This window comes from Schistocerca piceifrons, chromosome 7, assembly GCF_021461385.2.
Source record: "Schistocerca piceifrons isolate TAMUIC-IGC-003096 chromosome 7, iqSchPice1.1, whole genome shotgun sequence".
Taxonomy (NCBI): Eukaryota; Metazoa; Arthropoda; class Insecta; order Orthoptera; family Acrididae; genus Schistocerca; species Schistocerca piceifrons.
The window spans coordinates 171,995,121-172,017,423 of NC_060144.1; the positions used below are offsets into that span (position 1 = coordinate 171,995,121).

General features: G+C 42.6%; 1 protein-coding gene and 1 pseudogene across 1 annotated transcript in view; one reads left to right on the forward strand and one right to left on the reverse strand.

Annotated features, from left to right (window-relative positions):
- LOC124805532 (O-acyltransferase like protein-like) overlaps positions 1 to 22,303 on the forward strand; it is a 370,573-nt gene that overhangs the window by 91,636 nt on the left and 256,634 nt on the right. The gene's annotated exons all lie outside the window — the stretch shown is intronic.
- LOC124709236 lies at positions 5,146 to 5,263 on the reverse strand (annotated as a pseudogene).

Here is a 22,303-nt window from a genome sequence, read left to right on the forward strand (position 1 = left end):
AGCCAAGTGTAACGTCCCTAACAATTAAATTTAATGACAAAAAAAGTGAGAATCGCAATCTGACTCCAGTATAAGTTCTTCATAAAAAATTAAAGTCCATTCAGTGATAAGAAAATCTCAGTGATAATAATGATTCAATTAAACCGAAATATCGGTCTTTGGCCCTGTGCAAAAAATCAAAATTAAAATTCTTACCTCATTACAACACCTAATCAAATTTCTGCTCTTGTTGTTGCGCACCGCTTGGAGGAACTGCATTGCAAATAATAATATTCCCTTTTTTTTCTTTTGTAATCTAATTGAAAACTGAAACTATTGTTTAGGGGAAGTGGAACGAAATAGTTACTTCAATTAAATGAAAATTTTATGTAAAATTGCTTTTGAAATCAAAGTTATTATTGGGGGCACTTGTTGAAAATTAGTTAAACTTTACATTATCCGATGATTATCTTAATTAACAGTATACCTCATTCAGCATCTTGACCAGTGTTGTCGCCAGACCACATCACGCAACCCCACTGGGCTGCTACCACTAACCGACTGCTCTGCATGACGACTACTAGCGTACTGCTCGCAACTGAACTGCGCGACTACTACAGAGTACTGCACGCAACTAGACAGAGCTACATACTCGCAACGACTGACAGAGTACTGCCCTCAACTAGACAGAGCTACAGACTCGCAACGACTGACAGAGTACTGCCCTCAACTAGACAGAGCTACAGACTCGCAACGACTGACTGACAGACTGAGAACCGCTCGCAACACTCGCGCGGTCAAGCGCATACTCTCTGGTCACAGATGCTACAATGCCTCGCCATCGCTGCTATGTTACATACGTGTTTCAAGCTGGAACTCCAAAATACTTCAGTAGTTCCCTAATTACGATTTATTTTCGAAATAAGCATTCACACACTATTTCATTCCCATAAGGATTAAACTTCCCAAAATCCTGAAATCCGTATTTCTTTATTTTTGACCGTTAAATCGAATACCATTTTTCGTAGGTTTAGCTCCAAAATTGCCTTAATAGCGACATTATTTCAAAAAATCGTTCATTCCCTATCTCACCACCTTTGGGGTGGAATTTCAAAACAAAACAAAAGTGCTCCTTAAACGACGGCTACAGTATAAGATCAAACAGTATAAGGCCACAACCTCTACAGATTTCAATTTTCTGTCCTTAGAGATTTTCGCTGGGAGTGACATTGAGTGAATCAATTGGGACACTGTGTTTCATAAGCAGAGATTAGTGTAATCACGTTATCTGTTATTTTTCCTAATGAATTATATGCTGGATACTAGTAATTTCATACGTATGGCTAGAAAACGCTTTCTACTATATAAACGGTTTTGCCTTTTTTATTTATCTTCTTGTCTCGAATTCAACCAAACGAATTGCACGCATTACCTCGAAGTATACTGTCGGCCCCTTCAATTTTATAGTACTGCTCCAGCTCTTAGAGCCCTCATGGCGTGGACATGAATGCAGGCATCGCATGATTTCAAGGACGCGTTGCAGGGTCGAAGCAGGTGTGGTCTGTTCCATGCGAAAGTGCAATAGAAGTAGTCGGGAAAAGTTATTGGGGATCGTTAAAGGAAGAATGACGTTACGTTAGTGAGAAAACTCAGTGAACCTTTATTCGATGCGAGTGTGCGATAGTTCTGCTGCAGCAACTGTATACCTCGGGTATCGGTAAATGGAATACAGTAACAGAGACTAGAGCGCCTACGGAAGCATGTACACACTCGTTCTTCCATAGCTAAAATGGAACAGGCGGAAGATCAGTGCTACTTAAATGAAGTGACCTCCCCCGTGCTGAAACATATCAGTGCTGCCCACATTGTGGCGCTGCGCCCCTCCTACTGTGTATTCGAGGTTCCTTTTCTTTATTTTATATTTAGGATTATTACTATTGTTAATGCTAATTCACAAACTGGCACAGCTGCTAATGTCGTGAAGGACCCCCACGAGCTCGCAGACGTGCCGCAACACGACATGGCATGGACTCGACTAATGTCTCAAATAGTACTGGACGGAATTTTGACATCATGAACCTTGCAGGGCCGCTCATAGATTCGTAGGAGTACGACGGTGTGGACATCTTTTCTGAGCAGCACGTTGCAAAGAATCCCAGATATGCTCAATAGTGTTCATGTATGGGGAGTTTGGTGGCCAGCGGAAGTGTTTAAACTCAGAGCAGTGTTCCTGGAGCCACATTGTAGCAATTCTGGATGTGTGGTGTGTCGCATTGTCCTTCTGGAATTGACAAAGTTCGTCAGAATGCTTGCGTACGTGTCAACTGGCAGAGTCGTATCACAGGTCTCATATCACTCCAACTGCACACGCCCCACACCATTACAGAGCCTCCACCAGCCTGAACAGTCCCCTGCTGAGATGCAGGGTCCATGCATTCATGAGGGTGTCTCAGAACCTGTACACGTCCATCTGCTCGATACAATTTGAAACGAGAAGCGTCCGACCAAGCAACATGTTTCCATTCATCAACAGTTCAGTGTAGGTGTTGATGGGCCCAGGTGAGTGCAGCCATCAAGTGGACCTTCGGTACCGAAACCCCATATCGATAATGTTTCGTTGAATGGCTCGCACGCTGACACTTGTTGATGGCCCAACTTTGAAATCTGCAGCAATAGACGGAAGGGTTGCACTTCTGTCACGTTGCGCGATTCTCTTCAGTCGTTGTTGGTCCCGTTCTTACTGGATCTTTTTCTGGCCACGGCAATGTCGGAGATTTGATATTTTACCGGATTCCTGATATTCACAGAATACTCGTGAAATGCTCGTACGGGAAAATCCCCACTTCATCGCTACCTCAGAGATGCTGTGTCCCATCGGTCGTGCGTCTACTACAACACCACGTTCAAACTCACTTAAATCTTGATAACCTGCAGTTGTAGCATCATATGCTACTGGCAGTAGTGTCCATTTGACGGTTGTAAAGGTATTCTGATTGAATCGTTGAATGTTAAAGAGGCAGTACTAAACTGAGGCTAACTACCAGTAAACGAGCAAAACTATATCATTCCGAAAATTGGAAAATTGTTCGACTGGGTGGTGCGTGCGTGTGGAACCAGCGAAGAAGAGATATTTGATGAGAAAACATAGTTTTAAATCAAGGTTTGTATTTTAGAGACGTTTTTAAAGATCGAGGACAACTGCCCTTTTAACATACCAGGAAAAAGTCAAGGAAAGTTTCTTCGGTTCCTCCAATGAATTATGAAAAGCAAATGTTTTTATGACAAACGAACATTGTTCAAGTGAAATGGAACATTTACTATGCGAAAAGGCAATTGAAAGTATGAGAGACACTTCAAGATAAATCAAAAGCGTTCAAGAAACCGCAGCGTTGTTTGATCACTGTACTCGTTTGGTTGGCCGTCACGAATGGGCCATCAGGAGGTGATTTCCTCAAACAGTTCTCTGGAATCTACTGGGATGTACTCCCGGAGTTCTTTTCAAATATTCAAGTTTTCTAGGTTTTATCGAGATTTTTGCAGTGGGATACGCTGTACCGGTAGATAGACGAAAGATGTGGTCGCTGGGAATCCTCTCAATGAGGATGGAGGTGTGTTTTTCCTCTGAATTTATGGATTCGCGAGATTCAACAACACCTTTTGGGTCAGATCTGTACACGAAATGGAAAAATCACGAGACCGAAAATTTCACCTGAGCAGATTTCGGCATCGTCAGCGTTTCCACAGAAATACTATGTTTTACAGCAAGGTGACCACCAGTTTCCCTGTCCGTAATCTTTTATGATCGAAGAATCTTGATCATCGGTAACTTGGAATTTCATTAATTGCCTACTGCTCAACATCAATTCAGTTACCTCGCGGAGTGAAAAAATTGCATTCCTCATTTTTCTCTTTACCGTGAAGAAATCACGATCATAGGAGAGAAAAACGTGATCCCGGACAAGAAACAAGTGAACGGTTTGGAACCGATTCATATCCGACAAAGGAAGTACTAGACGAACCAAATCATTCTCTTGGTTTTGGCCGAAACAGTTATCTGAATACAGATCAGGTTCAGTAGCGTTTTGGAGAATCTGATCAATAAATACATCAGGAAGGAGCATACACCATTTGGGAGTGTTTTTGGCTGTTCCCTCCCGATATACGTCGAAATAACTGTGGTTGCTTATTACGTTATAGATATTGAAGACACTTAGTTGCCTCAGATGGAAAAACTCCTGCACTAGTATTTTTGGCAGTTGGACGTTTTGCATGAAATCAAAACACAAAGCAAAGATGTGTTCTTATTTTTTGTCTTTTGCGTTTTGTGGATCAGCAGCCCACGCAGTGCCTTTTGTGAAGTTCAGGTACAGTAGCAGCTGCCCTTCTAAGCCTGTGGTGATAAAATGGATAAGGCGGAACTTCGTCACAAGTAACTTCCTGTGAGACATTCCAGAGAGATGACGCAGGATTTCGTATGCTGTTGATAGTGTATGGTTAGAACTGGCCGTCGGTCAACTTGGTAATACTAAGAAGGGAAAGAGACTGAAGTCTTAAAGAGTCAACATGTTTCCAAGAAGTGGAAATTTTGGTGACGACTAAAGAATGTTGCCGAGTCTTTTCCCTATACAGTTTTAGATTTTAGTACGTTGCTCCGTGTTTCTCAGCAACAGCCATTATGTTCTTAAGAAGCGAGTCAAATCATATCGTCATTATGACGCTCGATCTTCAGTAATCGATGGAAAACCTGATTTAAAGTAATAATATATTTATATGGTATTTATTCTGGATAATTTTGTGTCATTTTCGTGTCGATAGAGTGCTTAGATTATGTTTAATAATTGTTTCTGGTAAGACCAAACCTACGTTCACATCTGGGATTACGTGTTGTGAAACTAGAACTGTTAATGCTCTTAATACTGAATTTACACCTTTTCATATTTAGTACAGCTTTCTTGTAATATTTAAGCACTCCGTCTTTAGGCCACAAGTGGCCCATCGGGACTATCCGACCGCCGTGTCATTCTCAGATGAAGATGCGGATAGGAGTGGCATGTGGTCAGCACACCGCTCTACCGGTCGTTATCATGGTTTTCATTGACCGGAGCCGCTACTGTTCGGTCGAGTAGCTCCTCAATTGGCATCACAAAGCTGAGTGCACCCGAAAAATGGCAACAGCGCATGGCGGCCCGGATGGTCACCCATCCAAGTGCAGGCCACGCCCGACAGCGCTTAACTTCGGTGATCTGACGGGAACCGGTGTATCCACTGCGGCAAGGCCGTTGCCTTTGTTATATTTGGGCATTCGAAATTAAAACAGACATTTGTTTACTTGTGTTCCATTTTGTTTTTCTAAGGCTGTATATTAATACGTTGGGTGAAGTTGGTTACGGCTCCATTAAAAGATGGATGACAGCCGTCAGACATTCTATGATGGGATCGGCAGAGTGAATTGTGCTAGTTACCTTCGAGGCGCTGACAGAAGAGAGGGTGTATAATAGTGGTGTTGCATAAAACTCCCTTTTGTCCCAGCAATTCTGTTTAGAATTTTAGGACGTGTATGGGAGCGAACCGGCGTAAAACTTTCAGCGACAGAGCTTGTATCATAGAATCAGTGATGTATAAACTGCAAAATCTTTATCTCTTACTCATAAAAAATAAATACTAGCTATTTAGAAGTTGTAAAAAGAATGTGTGGAACGTGTTTCGTCGAAAGCTATCAACGAATGAAAGCCCTAACTATTGTCAATTGTCAGTGGGTACGGTTAGTTGCTTTCGTTATAAGAGCAGTGTTCACTGGAACTTTGTGTGAATATAAACATTCCTTGTCGACACCGGGCACGAATATATTAAACGTGTGTCAAAGGCTTTTGAAAACTTAGGTTTTCTGAGTGACAGCACACTATTACACTGGCTGTCGACATTTGCGTTAATACATTCCTTTGTTTTAGATTCTGCACTGCTGCATATTCCGGCTGTGAAGCCATTTTAAGTGAGTGTAGTATCAGCCGCATACGGATATATTTTCGTTACCATCAAAAATTTTCCTGGCCAGAAGCGACGCAAAGGGTCACTATGTAAGGTGACCATATAGTCGAAAATTTCTGTGTCATCTCACATTTTTATTAATTGCTGAATACTTAAAAGTATTGTATAGACACATAAATCCAACATGAACTCAATCCCAGATTATGTACACGTTGTGTGTTGTGTTAAGAAATAAGCTATATCAAGATGAGGTGTAGTTCGGTAAAAACCAGATCTGTTAAGCTGTGGTATATTATGTGAACGATTGTATCTCTGGGCACAGTTACGTCAAGTAGGCGACCTGAGCACAGATAATTGAAGAAATAGTCACAGAATACACAGGGTTGTTCTGACCTTCACGGGCAGCACGGAGTCAACATCTGTGCTAGCGTAGTGCTTCAACTGGAAGGTGGATGGTATCTGCCGTATTGTACGAAAACTGAAAATCAGTGTAATAATAATTTTCCCATATGGGGCAATGACCGTGATGCATATTCGTACTAGTAATGCATCCTACACGTGTCCCTCCGGTCCATAAACAGCTAATAATGATACATGCTGATTTCAGCGGAAAAAAGTACTGGAATAATGATCGCTAACGTACCTTGAAGTTCTAATTATATTCTCCAGTAATATTACACTTTCCTATCTCTAGACGTCAATCATAATTGAATTCTCGTCCAGACATCAACGAGCCATTACATCTACGTCAGTTCCTTCAAAAGCAACTGCAACCGTTCCAGGTGTTACATAAAAGGTACTCGCAGCCGTTCTCCTACAAGTCTAGGACAAGAGCTTTTTATCCATTCTTCCTTTTATGTCATCATATGTTCAAGGAATAATGCGTCGCAATTCAGAAGACGCCCAGCTCAGTGACTGTCCATAAGCATTATCGTTAGCATGCAATTCACCGTTAGCGTCACATTTTTAAATTTCTCTACAGTACTCGAAAACACGGAACAATACGGGATGGTACTATATGAGTAACAGTAATGAATGTATACAGTTTCGTGCTCGAAAACCCAGTAGTGGGTAGTCACTCACCAAATCGTATCCAAAAATTACGTAAGATGTTTAGTTTCACCGAAAGCGGAACAATGAGGATGTTTCCTCGTATCTGTGACACTAAATCTAGAGTGCAAAACATCGATTATGGAAACGATTTACTTAACCAATGAGATAGTGACGTAATTTAGAAGCAAAACCTGTGCACCCTTTTGAAACTGTAGCTCGCCTCTATAGCGTATGTACCAGAAACTACATCATTATTATAGAAAAGCAAGCGCACTATCTTCTGCAGTCATTTACATTCCAGAAGGATCTACCTATAGCACCAGAACGTCACTCATGCAAAAGAACGGAATGTTTAGTGTTGAATCCTGCCTTGGCGTCAAATATGTGAGGTCTAGGAAGGCTACATTGTCGGATCGCTTGACAACATTCAAACAAATCGTATTAATGAGTTTCATTACGAAATGAACAATGGCAATACTGAACTTTGACAATAACACAGAAATGTCGCAAGCAAAGGGCGACATGCAAATAAGAAATCTCTTCAGTATATACAATTCCTAATACAAGTGAGCTAACACAGTTGACTCTTGCATTCAGGTCGCTAGTCGTCAAGCTTCTGTGGAACAGGGCCGCGGCCAGTCGGGCGCAGCAGCGTTTATGTCCTCTTCGCATAGAGGCCACTGCTGTCGCGTTGTCATCCTGGGGAGGGGTCGGAGAGCGTGCAATTGCTTGACGTCTTGTCACAGCCCTCTCTGCTCTCTCGTTCCCCACTGGCGTGCCGGCGCTAGACTTTATGCCGTAACACTCCTCCCCAACAAAGCAACGGACCGTAATAGTATACTGCGGAGGAGGCATGAGCGTCGATGCTACGGTGGACTAGAGGCTGTGGCCGCAGGAGACGGCAGACCTCCAGCCGTACCCCGCCATCCGGCATTCGCTCTGGCGGAAACGTCCTTCGGAAAACGCGTCCACTTCCTGAGTCCCATAGCAAGATGTAAAAGGTGTCTGGTAGTCCAGCTCCATCGCTAGGATGAGAAGAGGCGGGGAGGCGAAAGCACCGTCTCCATGGGGTCGTCCCACGGTTTCGTGGTGACACCTTCTGACGGCTGCTGTGGCCGCACTGTCCTCGGGATCCATGAATCAGGGGGAAGAGATAAAGAAGGATCGCGGTGCACATGACAGTGGCGAATTTTATTCTGATGTCGGCGCTGCAATCCGTCGAGGCCTGAAATGAAACACATGCATGCGCCAAATCGACGAAGTATCACGCCTTGCGTCCACCGTCTGCTGCCGCTAAAAACCCTGAAAAACACGATATCATGTGGGGCGAAGAGATTCTTGCGGCCTTCCTCCGGCAACGGATGCTGATGAGGGTGGAGCAGGTGGACTCGTGTCCGATGGCGGTGGCCGTGAAGCAATCCCTCCGGTGATGGTCCATCTCGTGGATGCGAACGATAGCAGGCGAGAAACAGTAGCAAGGCTTGAGGCCATTAGGTGTGTGTGGTGCTATGTTTGGCCAACTGCTGCTTGAAGGTTGTGACAATACGTTCCGCTCCGCCATTTGACTGTGGATGAAACGGTGAACTAGCTAGATGCTGTGTGCCATTGCTTTCATAGAATGTTTTAAATTCATTTGACGTGAACTGAGGGCCTTGACTTTACGCCGTAACATTTATTATTAATGGACTGAAGTAGAAGCGTACGATTTAATTGTTTGAATATCCGCACACTGACTGGCCTTTGATACGACAACTACTATATTAACAGGTGTTGAAAGATGGAAGCACACTCACATATAACTTTGAAAAGCGTTGAATAAGTGATATAACACTTACTTTTCTTAGTGAGTTTCCTTTGAAAAAAATTGAATTTGGTGTGGAGCATTGTGAAATATTGCCTGCTCAGCCCCTATGGTTTCACGAGGTTCCGATAGGTTACGGGCGTGTACGTAGCCTTCAAAATGGTGTCTGTAACAGAGGTGCGTTCAAGGCAAAGAGGTAGTGGTCATTGAGTTTTTTTAACCTGTCCGATCTCCACCGCGTCGACCGACCGCGTAGAGCTGCGACTCCCGCAATGTTGGAACGTGCGAACACTCTCAATCGAGGTGATAGACGAATCACAAGCAAACACCTCTCCGTATGCTGGACACGCAAGGCAGCCCACACGAGATGAGCTCACAAAACTATGTTGGGCTGTTCTTCCTCATCCACCGAGAGCCTGGATCTCGCACATTCCGACGTCCAAACGTTTGGCCCAATGAAGGATGCAATCCATGGCAAACAGTACGTGGTTGATGCGGAGATTACTGATGCAGCAAGGCGATGGCTCCGACGTGGTCCAGCAGCGCCGTACCATGCGGGCACACAGCCCCTCCCAGAAGGGCGACGTGGGGCTGCCGCACTGAACGTAGATTGTGTTGAAAAATTGGTTTTTTTAGCCAAAAGAGTCGTGTAATGGAATCCTGAATAAAAACAATCTGCTTTCAAAAAAGAGGTGTTGCAGTACGTATCGAACAGCCCTTGTATTTAATATAATTAAGGAATGCCTTAGACTGCGCGAAATAACTAACACAAATGTCGCAAATACTTGCATTGACCTCAAAACTAAGTGTGTTCTCAGTACATGCAGAGTGTATTCACATCATAGAAAAATCTTACATTTTAGAGATATGTCTTTTACCAAAAAGACTATTTACAATGCGCGAGAGGAAGATATGAGTGAATATTCTATGAGACAGATTCAATAGACATTACTCCCTCCTGTAAATCAGCTTCTATCCTACGAAAGACGAGAGATCTGCCAGCATTTGTGTCACCACACTAAAGAATACTGCCTCACGTTATGCTTCGCTACAATTCTGTGTGTGGAATGTTTGCAAAATAACTGCGAGTTGAGCCATGCTGCGGGTCGCGTTGGTGCTGTTTGTAGGTTTCTGCCCTCTCTTGGAGGCCAGATGGTATCGTTTAGTTGACATGGTTGCGGTTGTTTGTCTCCTTCACGTTTTGAGTGTCGCCACTTCGTTTCGAAAGCGTTGCCTGTCCGCTAGTGGCAGCAGCGGCGGTTATCGATATGTAGTAACTGTTGCCCTATTTTTGGGACGACGTCGTTGTTTTTTCGGGTCGTGTGAGTGGGCCAGTTCGGTTGGGGACTCAGGAGCTAGGATCGCGCAGTACCAGATCACACTAGGACTGATGGCGCCACGCATGGACAGCTGGATGAAATGGCTGTGGTCACGAGGATGCGCAACCTCGTCGTAAACATGATCCAGTAAGCTTTAAGATGAGTGCATTTCAATCCAAGTAGAGAAACCTCCACCATTGTTATATCTCTCCAGTGACTTGGGTTCGTGTTGCTGCTCGTAGTGTCGCCGAGGTCAAGAGCAGCAAGTGGAGTTCTTGGGGAAGTCGGATCTGATTAGCTTTCCTCTACTTCTTATTACTATTTGCTGCGTTCAACTTGTTACAATTTGTTAAGTTCAACCAGCGGTAATTTTTCTTGCCTGGTGGCCGCTAACGCCCAGTTCCTGCCCCGGGGGTTAGTGTATGTAACGGCAGTGTATGTTTCCTCGCCTTGCCGCTGCAGTCCGGTAAGGCGTGTAGTTTTGACAGCTTTCTTGATTGAAGGCCGGTGGGTGATTCTTCTACTGTGGTGGTAGTGGTTCCATTCTCGTTCTGGGAGACCTAAACACAGTATTCAGGGAACGTAGTGCAGACCGCCGGTTCCGGATTTGGCGTATTGTTCCATCGTTGCATTTGGTTTATGGAACATCAGGTTGCTTCAGCAAAACGATCATTAGCCATTCGTTAGACTATCACTAGTCTGGGTTCCCATCTTGTGAAGTGAATGCAACTGTTGGCTGCCTATCTCATCACTCGCGAAAGTGTTTCTTGCCGGACCTTCTCAGAGCTCGATTCCTGGAGCACCGTCTGTGGCCCCTTGGTTCTTGTAAGACATGTGTGTTCTAAAAGGAGGTCTGATGGCCAGTAGTTCAGTGTAACGCTCCTTCAGCCCACGCCTTCTGCTGGTATAATGTGCCTCAGTACCCTTTAAGGAACTTATGTACTGGTTCTTGTGTTTTATTATTGTATTATTTATTATAATACGTTGTAATACTTGCATTAAAGGTTATCTATGTCTAATTAATAGTTCTGGTCGTCTTCTGGAATAAACCTAGCAGTGTAGTGCTCAGTGGATGTTAAGGGTTGTGTTAAAAAGTTTACCATCATCTTATTTCACCCGTTTGGCGATCAGTTGCTTGTTTTTAATTAACCTTTGCTTCTGTATTTGCTGTTTCACAGCAGGTTTCAAAATTTTTTATGTTATTGCCGTTCCTGGCGTGTAAGGACTTCAGCAGCGATTGTGGTCACATGCCTTAAAATTCAAATTTGGTATTTCTATTTTAGCAGTAAGCCTAAAACCCTTATTTACTGCCATTCCTGGCGTCTGATGCCGTCTGCTGTGTTTGTGGCGACTTACCTTTAATATTTCAATACCTGTAATTTGTAAGCTGCAGCGAATTTTAAACAATTCTTAATTTATTGTCATTCCTGGCGTGTAAGGCCTTCTGCCCAGACCACAGTGGCTTGCTTTTAAAACATTATCTGCTGCATCTGTATTTAATGGTGATTTGCTAAATTGCAACTCACTTAAAACATTATTATTTACACAGTTGTTTATTCTTTCATTAATAATATGTGTTATTTTTATTTATTGTTGAGTCTGGAATTATTGGTTTAAAAAATTGTGTGTAACTGTAAAAGGCAACCAATAGTAACTAATTACGGCCCCGTCCACAATCGTAACCGAGTCCTGTCTTCGCTTGAGTACCAGGTCTCACGAGTATTTGGATGACTTGACTGAAATGAAACAATCGAAAATCCAGGATGGACTATAACAATACATAATGAAAAGGATAATTGCTGCTCACGTTATAGCGGAGACACGGAGTCGTGGAAAGGCACAACAAACAGACTGTCGGAAAGTTGGCTATCGGCCAACAAGATCCTTGTCAAAAGTAGACACACACACACACACACACACACAGAGACACACACACACACACACACACACACACACACACACACTGACACACACACAAACACAAACACTCACGTAAACGCAACTCACACACACATGACCACAGTCCCCGGCAGCTGGAGCCAGAGCCGTGTGGTTCCTCCTGCCATAGACTGTGTGTGTCTACTTTTAACAAGGACCTTGTTGGCCGAAACCCAACTTTCCGACAGTCTTTTTGTTGTGCCTTTCTGCAACTCAGCATCGCGACTGAAATTAGCAACACGTCGCCTCGTAACCCACCACAGAAAATATTTGTAGAGGTCTCACGTAGAATCTCCAATATTCTAGGAACCACGTCACGCCGTTCAAGCAGAAAGCAGAATGCAACATTCCGAAATCCAAGTGTCGAACTGAATCTATTCGGCCTCGTGGCCTGACAACGGCGAAGGCTGAAGGTCCGGACGACACGCCAAAGGTAGAAGTATGAGTCAGTTGTGCCACAGCGAGATAAGTTAAGGAGTTCGGTTCGACTAATAGTATCTGACCCGAGGACGATCTTGCAGAAAATCCAAAGATAAATTCACGATTTTAGAAAGGAAAAATACTGTGGGCAAATATGAAAGCGCATATGAACAGGCCACTGTCAAAGCGTGCTAAGAAAAAAGCATCTGGAAAGATTGGAAATGGCTTGAAAGAGGAATGTAGCCTTTGGGGCAGCGTGCCATGCCATGTGGTGTAATCGGCAGCAAGCGTAAGGTGCGACGCAGAGGCGCTAATAATGCGAGACGTGGGAAATGCCAGGGGCCGCAGGCGACGTCGTTAGCGGCAGACCCCGGCAGGACACGGAACAGAGCGGGACCATAAGGCGACGGATGAGGGGCACTAGCTGCAGGAGCCGCAGGGCGGATGCGAGACTCCAGACAGCGAACGACATTAGAGGCATGTAGAAATGTTGACAGACGTAACAGTTTTAGAAAGAACAATGTGGGCCTAGATTAAATAATGAAACAAGTCTGTTTCTACAAAGTGATGAACAGAGTGAGCTAATGTGGTGAAGAGCATGATAACAGTGTATGATAACGATTGGAGACAAAAATTTAAAAAATCAATAATTGCTGACTGAAACGAAAGAATTGCAAGTCTCTGTCTTCGGTTTAACCACTTACATACAAAATAACTACAAGAAAAGATCGACGCACTCGAATTCATCATTATCTTCAATTTAACAAAGGACCATATTTATGCATGCTTACAAGACAGTTTCTTCCAAGATACAGGATCAAAAGTCCAGGAATCAGAATTAAAAGTTAATATGCTGCAGATTATTTCAATAAAAATTTTATACCAGTCAGGCAACATCATAAGAAAAGATATAAAGCTCTGTTGCCCAGATAAAGGGTGAAAAACTAACAGTTCAAAGTTCATAAACACTATAATAGAGTAGTCACGTTATACTGGGCTTCATATGCCAGCTTACTAAAACATAGAGACAGTATAAATAGTTTAAACGTAAAGGGGGCGTTAAAGCTGCTACTCAAGAAGACAACGTAATGTTTTTCAACAATGTACGATGATACGAACGCTCTTATTGTAACCCTTTAGCGAATGATAGTATACTCACTTTAAAATAACTCCAATGCCGAAACTGTGCACTGGTAGAGACACCAGAATAAGTGAATATCTTAATCGAGCAAACGACAGGCTGTGCGAAACGTTATTGGCACTGAAAAAATTTGTTTCGGCTGCGGAATCGCTGCAACTCTCAGATTATGAAAGGTTAGGGAGGAAAATCGGCTGTGCCCTTTTCAGAGTATACATCCCGGCATTTGCCTGGAGCGGTTTGGAGAAATCAAGGAAATCCTAAATGTGGATTGCGTACTTTCACTCGTAAGAAATCTATAGTTGCTGGAGATACGTCTTAACGAAACACCAAATTCAGTTACCAGCCTACGTATTCTACAAATTATCTGGATCTTTTGAGAAAGATTTATGTTTTACTATGATGCTTCCAGTGTAGATAAAGTCTTGACATTACTGATTCTGAACAGTGACCAGAATTACTGAATAAGTTAAGCTTTGTCCGCATCGAAAGAACTGGAAAAGTTGAATATTGTGTTATGAGTACAAGAAATCTTCAGTAAAAAACGCGAAATAAAGTAAATATTCTGTTAATAGGATACTTAATTTGTAACTGTCTTATATTTAGTTTGCTGAAACTGACACCAGACTGCGTTACTCTTAAGTATTTCTTTCATTTCCCTGTCTGCTCTGTCGATGTCATCAACCGCCTTACATAAAATTTCCATCAACTGATTCTAAGACATCTTCATTAATTTGTACTATTGAACATGGCTTATGCCTTATTATAATAATTTATTATCAAGCTTAGTATAAAAATTTATCTGTTAATCTGTTCTACTCTTTGCGGAGGCTTATCTGTTGTTGTTGTTGTGGTCTTCAGTCCTGAGATTGGTTTGATGCAGCTCTCCATGCTACTCTATCCTGTGCAAGCTTCTTCATCTCCCAGTACCTACTGCAACCTACATCCTTCTGAATCTGCTTAGTGTATTGATCTCTTGGTCTCTCCCTATGATTTTTACCCTCCACGCTGCCCTCCAATACTAAATTGGTGATCCCTTGATGCCTCAGAACATGTCCTACCAACCGATCCCTTCTTCTGGTCAAGTTGTGCCACAAACTTCTCTTCTCCCCAATCCTATTCAATACTTCCTCATTAGTTATGTGATCTACCCATCTAATCTTCAGCATTCTCCTGTAGCACCACATTTCAAAAGCTTCTATTCTCTTCTTGTCCAAACTATTTACCGTCCATGTTTCACTTCCATACATGGCTACACTCCATACGAATACTTTCAGAAATAACTTCCTGACACTTAAATCTATACTCGATGTTAACAAATTTCTCTTCTTCAGAAACGCTTTCCTTGCCATTGCCAGTCTACATTTTATATCCTCTCTACTTCGTCCATCATCAGTTATTTTGCTCCCCAAATAGCAAAACTCCTTTACTACTTTAAGTGTCACATTTCCTAATCTAATACCCTCAGCATCACCAGATTTAACTCGACTACATTCCATTATCCTCGTTTTGCTTTTGTTGATGTTCATCTTATATCCTCCCTTCAAGACACCATCCATTCCGTTCAACTGCTCTTCCAAGTCCTTTGCTGTCTCTGACAGAATTACAATGTCATCGGCGAACCTCAAAGTTTTTATTTCTTCTCCATGGATTTTAATACCTACTCCAAATTTTTCTTTTGTTTTCTTTACTGCTTGCTCAATATAGAGATTGAATAACATCGGGGAGAGGCTACAACCCTGTCTCACTCCCTTCCCAACCACTGCTTCCCTTTCATGTCCCTCAACTCTTATAACTGCCATCTGGTTTCTGTACAAATTGTAAATAGCCTTTCGCTCCCTGTATTTTACCCCTGCCACTTTTAGAATTTGAAAGAGAGTATTCCAGTCAACATTGTCAAAAGCTTTCTCTAAGTCTACAAATGCTAGAAACGTAGGTTTGCCTTTCCTTAATCTTTCTTCTAAGATAAGTCGTAAGGTCAGTATTGCCTCACGTGTTCCAGTATTTCTACGGAATCCAAACTGATCTTCCCCTAGGTCGGCTTCTACTAGTTTTTCCATTCGTCTGTAAAGAATTCGTGTTAGTACTTTGCAGCTGTGGCTTATTAAACTGATTGTTCGGTAATTTTCACATCTGTCAACACCTGCTTTCTTTGGGATTGGAATTATTATATTCTTCTTGAAGTCTGAGGGTATTTCACCTGTTCCATACATCTTGCTCACCAGATGGTAGAGTTTTGTCAGGACTGGCTCTCCCAAGGCCGTCAGTAGCTCCAATGGAATGTTGTCTGCTCCGGGGGCCTTGTTTCGACTCAGGTCCTTCAGTGCTCTGTCAAACTCTTCACGCAGTATCGTATCTCCCATTTCATCTTCATCTACATCCTCTTCCATTTCCATTATATTGTCCTCAAGTGCATCGCCCTTGTATAGACCCTCTATATACTCCTTCCACCTTTCTGCTTTCCCTTCTTTGCTTAGAACTGGGTTTCCATCTGAGCTCTTGATGTTCATACATGTGGTTCTCTTATCTCCAAATGTCTCTTTAATTTTCCTGTAGGCAGTATCTATCTTACCCCTAGTGAGATAAGCCTCTACATCCTTACATTTGTCCTCTAGCCATCCCTGCTTAGCCATTTTGCACTTCCTGTCGATCTCATTTTTGAGACGTTTGTATTCCTTTTTGCCTGCTTCATTTACTGCATTTTTATATTTTCTCCTTTCATCAATTAAATTCAATATTTCTTCTGTTACCCAAGGATTTCTACTAACCCTCTTCTTTTTACCTACTTGATCGTCTGCTGCCTTCACTACTTCATCCCTCAGAGCTACCCATTCTTCTTCTACTGTATTTCTTTCCCCCATTCCTTTCAATTGTTCCCTTATGCTCTCTCTGAAACTCTGTACAACCTCTGGTTCTTTCAGTTTATCCAGGTCCCATCTCCTTAAATTCCCACCTTTTTGCAGTTTCTTCAGTTTTAATCCACAGGTCATAACCAATAGATTGTGGTCAGAGTCCACATCTGCCCCTGGAAATGTTTTACAATTTAAAACCTGGTTCCTAAATCTCTGTCTTACCATTATATAATCTATCTGGTACCTTTTAGTATCTCCAGGGTTCTTCCATGTATACAACCTTCTATCGTGATTCTTAAACCAAGGAGGAAAACAGCCGAAAGTCGTGAGCAAAACGCGGCCCACATATGCTCCAGTAACATGCACTTCTTCTCCCTTTCAGCAATTTCAGGAATTTGAAATTCTCTTCTTCGACTGCTGAGAAGAGATTTGGTGCTGTGCCAACTCCTTCCCTGATTCCTCTCCGTATTCTAAATTGTCCGCCTATCTGATGAAGTCTGTTTGGAGATACAGCCATGACATATATTTCTCCAACATAGAGACATAGAGACATGCTTTCTTTTCTTTATATAAAAAAAGAAAATTGGCTATTGCTACATATTTAGTTGAATTTGTTTAAAAGCTTTCTCAGTATTTCCGAATGACGATAAAGCGGAAGTTCATACTCAATCCAGCGTTATATGATTCCATTCAAGACTTAGAAGTCTTACGTTATGCTGAATCCATTCCTAATACTAGCTTAGTTTTAGTTTTATCCGTATTTTATGGCTGTGAACGTGACTGTGTTCAGTACACAGGGACTTTCAAAAAAAAAACGTTTTCGTCACAATTTTGTCGTATTTTATAAACTTACACGATGCATAAATTGTGTGATACATAATTTACATTTGCTTTTGAGTGAAGTAAAATACAATTTCCTGTAATGAGAAAGATGTTACGTTTCGCATTTGGTATACATTCGTTTATTAATTCCATTTCCGCAAATCACGTCACTCGAGAAGCACATGTGTTTTTACACCTGTTTAAAAATACTTCACAGACGTAGTTTAACCTGGTGTGATCAAAGATACAATGTCACAGGGCGTCAGAGACCTGAGTTATAAGAAGTTGATATATCCAAGGAATCTATTTAGAACAACTCCTTAAAATTTCTAAAATAATTTTGTCTATCGAAATTTATTTGTTCACTTAGCATAGATTCAGGCTTTCTGATTTTGTGAAGGTTTATTTCCAATTATTCTAACAGATTTAGGGTCTTACCATTGGCTTCACTCTGTAGCACTATAATTTATTTTTTATCTTGTTAATCAAGTGTTTCGTTTCTAACGTATGTTGGCCAATAAGTGATTTTTCAGAGTGGTTGAGTCTGAAAGCAGGTAGGACGGTTACCAGTTCACAATATAAAAACAGATAACTAAAAATTTAACAGCAGTGGAGTGATTAAAGTTTCATGCCCCCATTGTCCTCACTACTACGAGTACGTGGAAAATCAGGCAGAAATTTTAAAACTCGTCTCCAAGAGCACATAATTACATTCAGACTTATTGCACTGCATGTGTTAGAAACCAAGTATGTGATAAACAAGACGGAAAACAGTTTAGTAGTACGACACAATGAAGCCAATGGCAGGATCTTAAATGTGTTAGACCAATAAGAATTACTCACATGCCACCATAAAATCAAAAAGTCGGAATCTATGTTAAATGAACAAACAGATTTCGATAGACATAGTTATTTTAGGAATATTAAAGAAATACTTTAAATTTATTCCTTAGATGTATCAACTTCTTAATAATCTGGTTTCTGACGCCAAGTGATAAACTCCATCTTCAATCACACGGGGTTAAACTACATCTGTGAAATATTTTTAAACAGATGTAAACAATGTGCTTCTTGAGCGACGTGATGTACGACTGTAGTATGAATAAACTAAAGTATGCTGACCTCAAACGGTTAAAATATTCTCCCTAGTTTGTTCGATAAGTTTTCCATTATTTCTCACGTATTTCTACACATAATTCACGAAATACTAAACCTAACGTCTTTATCATAAAGGGCAAATGTAAATTTTGTATTAGACGATTTACACCACAAGGTTTGAAATGCACCGCGTAATTTAACGAAACAGGAAAACATGTGACTGAAGGAGTTTTTATTCAGACTAACTGTGTAACGCTAGCTTGTTTCGGTGCTTTATAAAAGACCAATAGTCTTTTATGTGACCGTTGATACTTCTAAGGAGCAGCTAGCATGTTAAGGATAGGAGAACGATAGATCGATAGTTACTTCTTTCTAGTGTCCTGCTTTAAGTTTGATAATTACAACTCATGGACGACACCAAAATTTTGAGAAATCTTGGAATGTAAGCATAATTTTCTCCCTGATGTTGGTTATGTGCTTTCGCACCTCTTACCTGATGCGGAGAGAACGACATTGATATAGACACCACACAAACTCTCTCAACAGCTAGAAACCACAATAACACGAAGAAAAAGTGTAGACGTAGTAAACGTGCTGCCTAGCGGATTTGAAAGTGTAAGTTGAATACTAGCTGTGCCACCACAGTAACAAGGAAATATGTTGTGGAGAGGAAACCCAATTCTTAACTAGTAAGTACATATAGGGTGAACTACACTCATGCTCATAAATTAAGGATAACTGCAAAATGTAGTGCCACACAACGTGGCATTACGCAAACATGGCGATAATAGCATAGGCACATAGGGAACACACACGACACAGATATGTATGTAGGTCTACGATATTAGTGATAAGTTGAGAAAACCCTCCCGAAACACATGTGTTACAAAACGCCACTGTTTCCTGTGCATGTACCCGAACATCAATATGGGATATGATCACCATGCACACGGACACAGGCCGCTCAACGGGTTGGGATACTCTGGATCAAGTGGTCGAGCAGCTACTGGGGTATAGCCTCCCATTCTTGCACCAGTGCCTGTCGGAGCTCCTGAAGTGTCCTAGGGGTTGTGCAGCGATACGTCGACGGAGAGCATCCCAGACGTGCTCGGTGGGGTTTAGGTTTGGAGAACAGGCAGACCACTCCATTCGATTGATCTGTTTGAAGGTACTCCTCCACGATGGCAGCTCGGTGGGGCCGTCGTTATCATCCATCAGGAGGAAGGTGGGACCCACTACACCCCTCAAAAGGCTGACATACTGGTGCGAAATGACGTCCCGATACACCTGACCTGTTACAGTTCCCCTGTCAAAGACATGCAGGTGTGTACGTGCACCAATCATAATCCCACCCCACACCATCAAACCACGACCTCCATACAGGTCCCTTTCAAGGACATTAAGGGGTTGGTATCTGGTTCCTGGTTCAATCCAGATGAACGCCCGGCGACAATCACGGTTCAGACTATACCTGGACTCGTCCGTGAACATAACCTGGGGCCACTGTTCCAATGACCATGCGCTGCGTTCTTGACACCAGACTTTAAGAGCTCTCCTGTGGCCCAGGGTCAGTGGAATGCACCTTGCAGGTCTCTGGGCGAATAAACCATGTCTGTTCAGTCGTCTGTAGACTGTGTCTGGAGACAAATGTTCCAGTGGCTGCGGTAAGGTCCCGAGCAAGGTTACCTGCAGTACTCCGTGGCCGTCTGTGGGTACTGATGGTGAGACATCGGTCTTCTTGTGGTGTTATACACTGTGGACGTCCCGTACTGTAGCGCCTGGACACCTTTCCTGTCTGCTGGAAACGTTCTCATAACCTTGAGATCACACTTTGTGGCACACGGAGGGCCCGTGCTACGACCTGCTGTGTTTGACCAGCCTCTAGTCGACCTAGTATTCTACCCCTCATAACGTCATCAATATGTGAGCCATTTTCATCAGACAGTCACTATAACACGTATGAAAACGTCTGCACACTTACTCGCTGCGCCGTATTCTGACATGCACCAACAAACCTGTGTGTATGTGGACTGCTGCCAGCGCCACCGTGCGACGACCGCAGGTCAAATGCACCGCATGGTCATACCCCGAGGTGATTTAAACCCGCAAACTGCCCACCAAAGCGTTGTTTCACTATGTATCAGCATTATCCTTGATTTATGAGCTTGAGTGTAGAAATTCGGAGGCGGTGGTATGGACCAAATATAGAAGAAATATCAAGTAAATAAGGACTCTAAGATGCATACCCTAAGAGCTATAAACACCTATTCATCTTCGCTACTGTCAAACAAGTGTCTACTGAAAAGGTGCTCATAGATTTTAAGGTATCCAATTTAGAGCGAGCGTTTCCCGGACACGTTTTTATTGTTTTGGTCGATCCTACCTCTTCCCAAAATGTGGAAGACAAACAGCTTTCAGCAGGAGAGGTGTTTCACAATATAGAAGAGGAACAAGTGCTCGTAAAGGACAGATGGTGGCGGCCTGCGGAGGCGGGTGGACGGGGGGAGTGTCACGGAAACCCGTGACGCTCTTCGGATGACACACGCTGCCCTCGTTAGTGTTGTCTAACGATCCGGTAACTACTGGTGCGTAACATAACGCTAAGGCTCCGTCATCCTTGAAAGTGGACGTCAACTGTGTGGCACAGAAAATCGGAATGGGAGCAAATGTATTATTCAGTTGGAAGTAGAACAATTTCCTGGCAGAGGCTTGGTATTTAGGAATGTATAGTACCTTCCAGTTTCTGGATATGAGCCTCCTCAGCTGATGGTATGAGCGTTGGCATGAAACTGAAACATCACTCACTATTAAACAGCGTACTGCTTTGTCTTGACTAAATCATGCTACATTAATGTAATGATTAAACAATAGCGTGGCCTACGGTTTCTGTAACATGATTTAAATGTTTGTGTCCAAAAGCAAAGTTCCTTGCCTCAAGTTAGCTGCGACGAATACATTGTTATTCCTCCAGAGATATTTATGTGTATATCATCGTGAAGTTTGGAGACAGTGGAACAGGAATGCGAAAGCTGTACAATACATTAATATTAGTGTAAGTCACTTAGATTGTTTCACAGCGGATGTAATCACAATCGGTACTTTATGGCTACCCGTAGAAACTCAATCACGTCACATTGACAGAATATTGAGATAGTGCGCTAAAGTGCAGAGTTAGTGATTTCAACTGACTTCCTGGATACCAGATTCGATAGATTCTAACTTATTTGTGATACCATCCAGATTCATGTCGGCGGAAACGAAATATTTTCCCCGTGCTCTTTTTGGACAGCAAGACCAACTGCTGGATAGAAATACTGTGCTATGAAAGCGGTTATTATTTTCTGGGGCCGAGTGAGGGTCAGAGGTGGGTGAGGACTAGTTCAGTATTTGCGACAATATTTGAAATTTTTGTACAAGCTACTTTTTCTCCTGAATTGTTTTTGAATATATCTCATTTTGACCGTAAGTTCATCATCAACAACTAACTGAGAACAGGACATGTCCGAAAGAACCGATGCCATCTTCATATCGTTAAGACTAACCGGCTGATAACCTTCTTGGGTGCGGATGCACACGAATTGCCTAAACTCTTACGAGACTCGGTGGATTGTCTGCCACGAGTAATGGGCATAATGGCAGGGGCACTACGAATGTAGTGTGTGGACTATAAGTTGAGAATTCGGGTCTCACAGAGGGCGTTCCGGCGATAAGTCCCTGCAGTCGCGCTATCCTCTGTGCCCTCTGTGGCTCAGATGGTGCCGGCACGGTAGCTCAGCGTGTCCGGTCAGAGGGTTGGTTGGCGTCAGTAATAAAAAGAAAACTGAGTGAACGGATCAACGAACAACCTGAACGGGTGTCATCGGACGTCCGCCCGAAACGAATTCAAAGAGCAATGTAG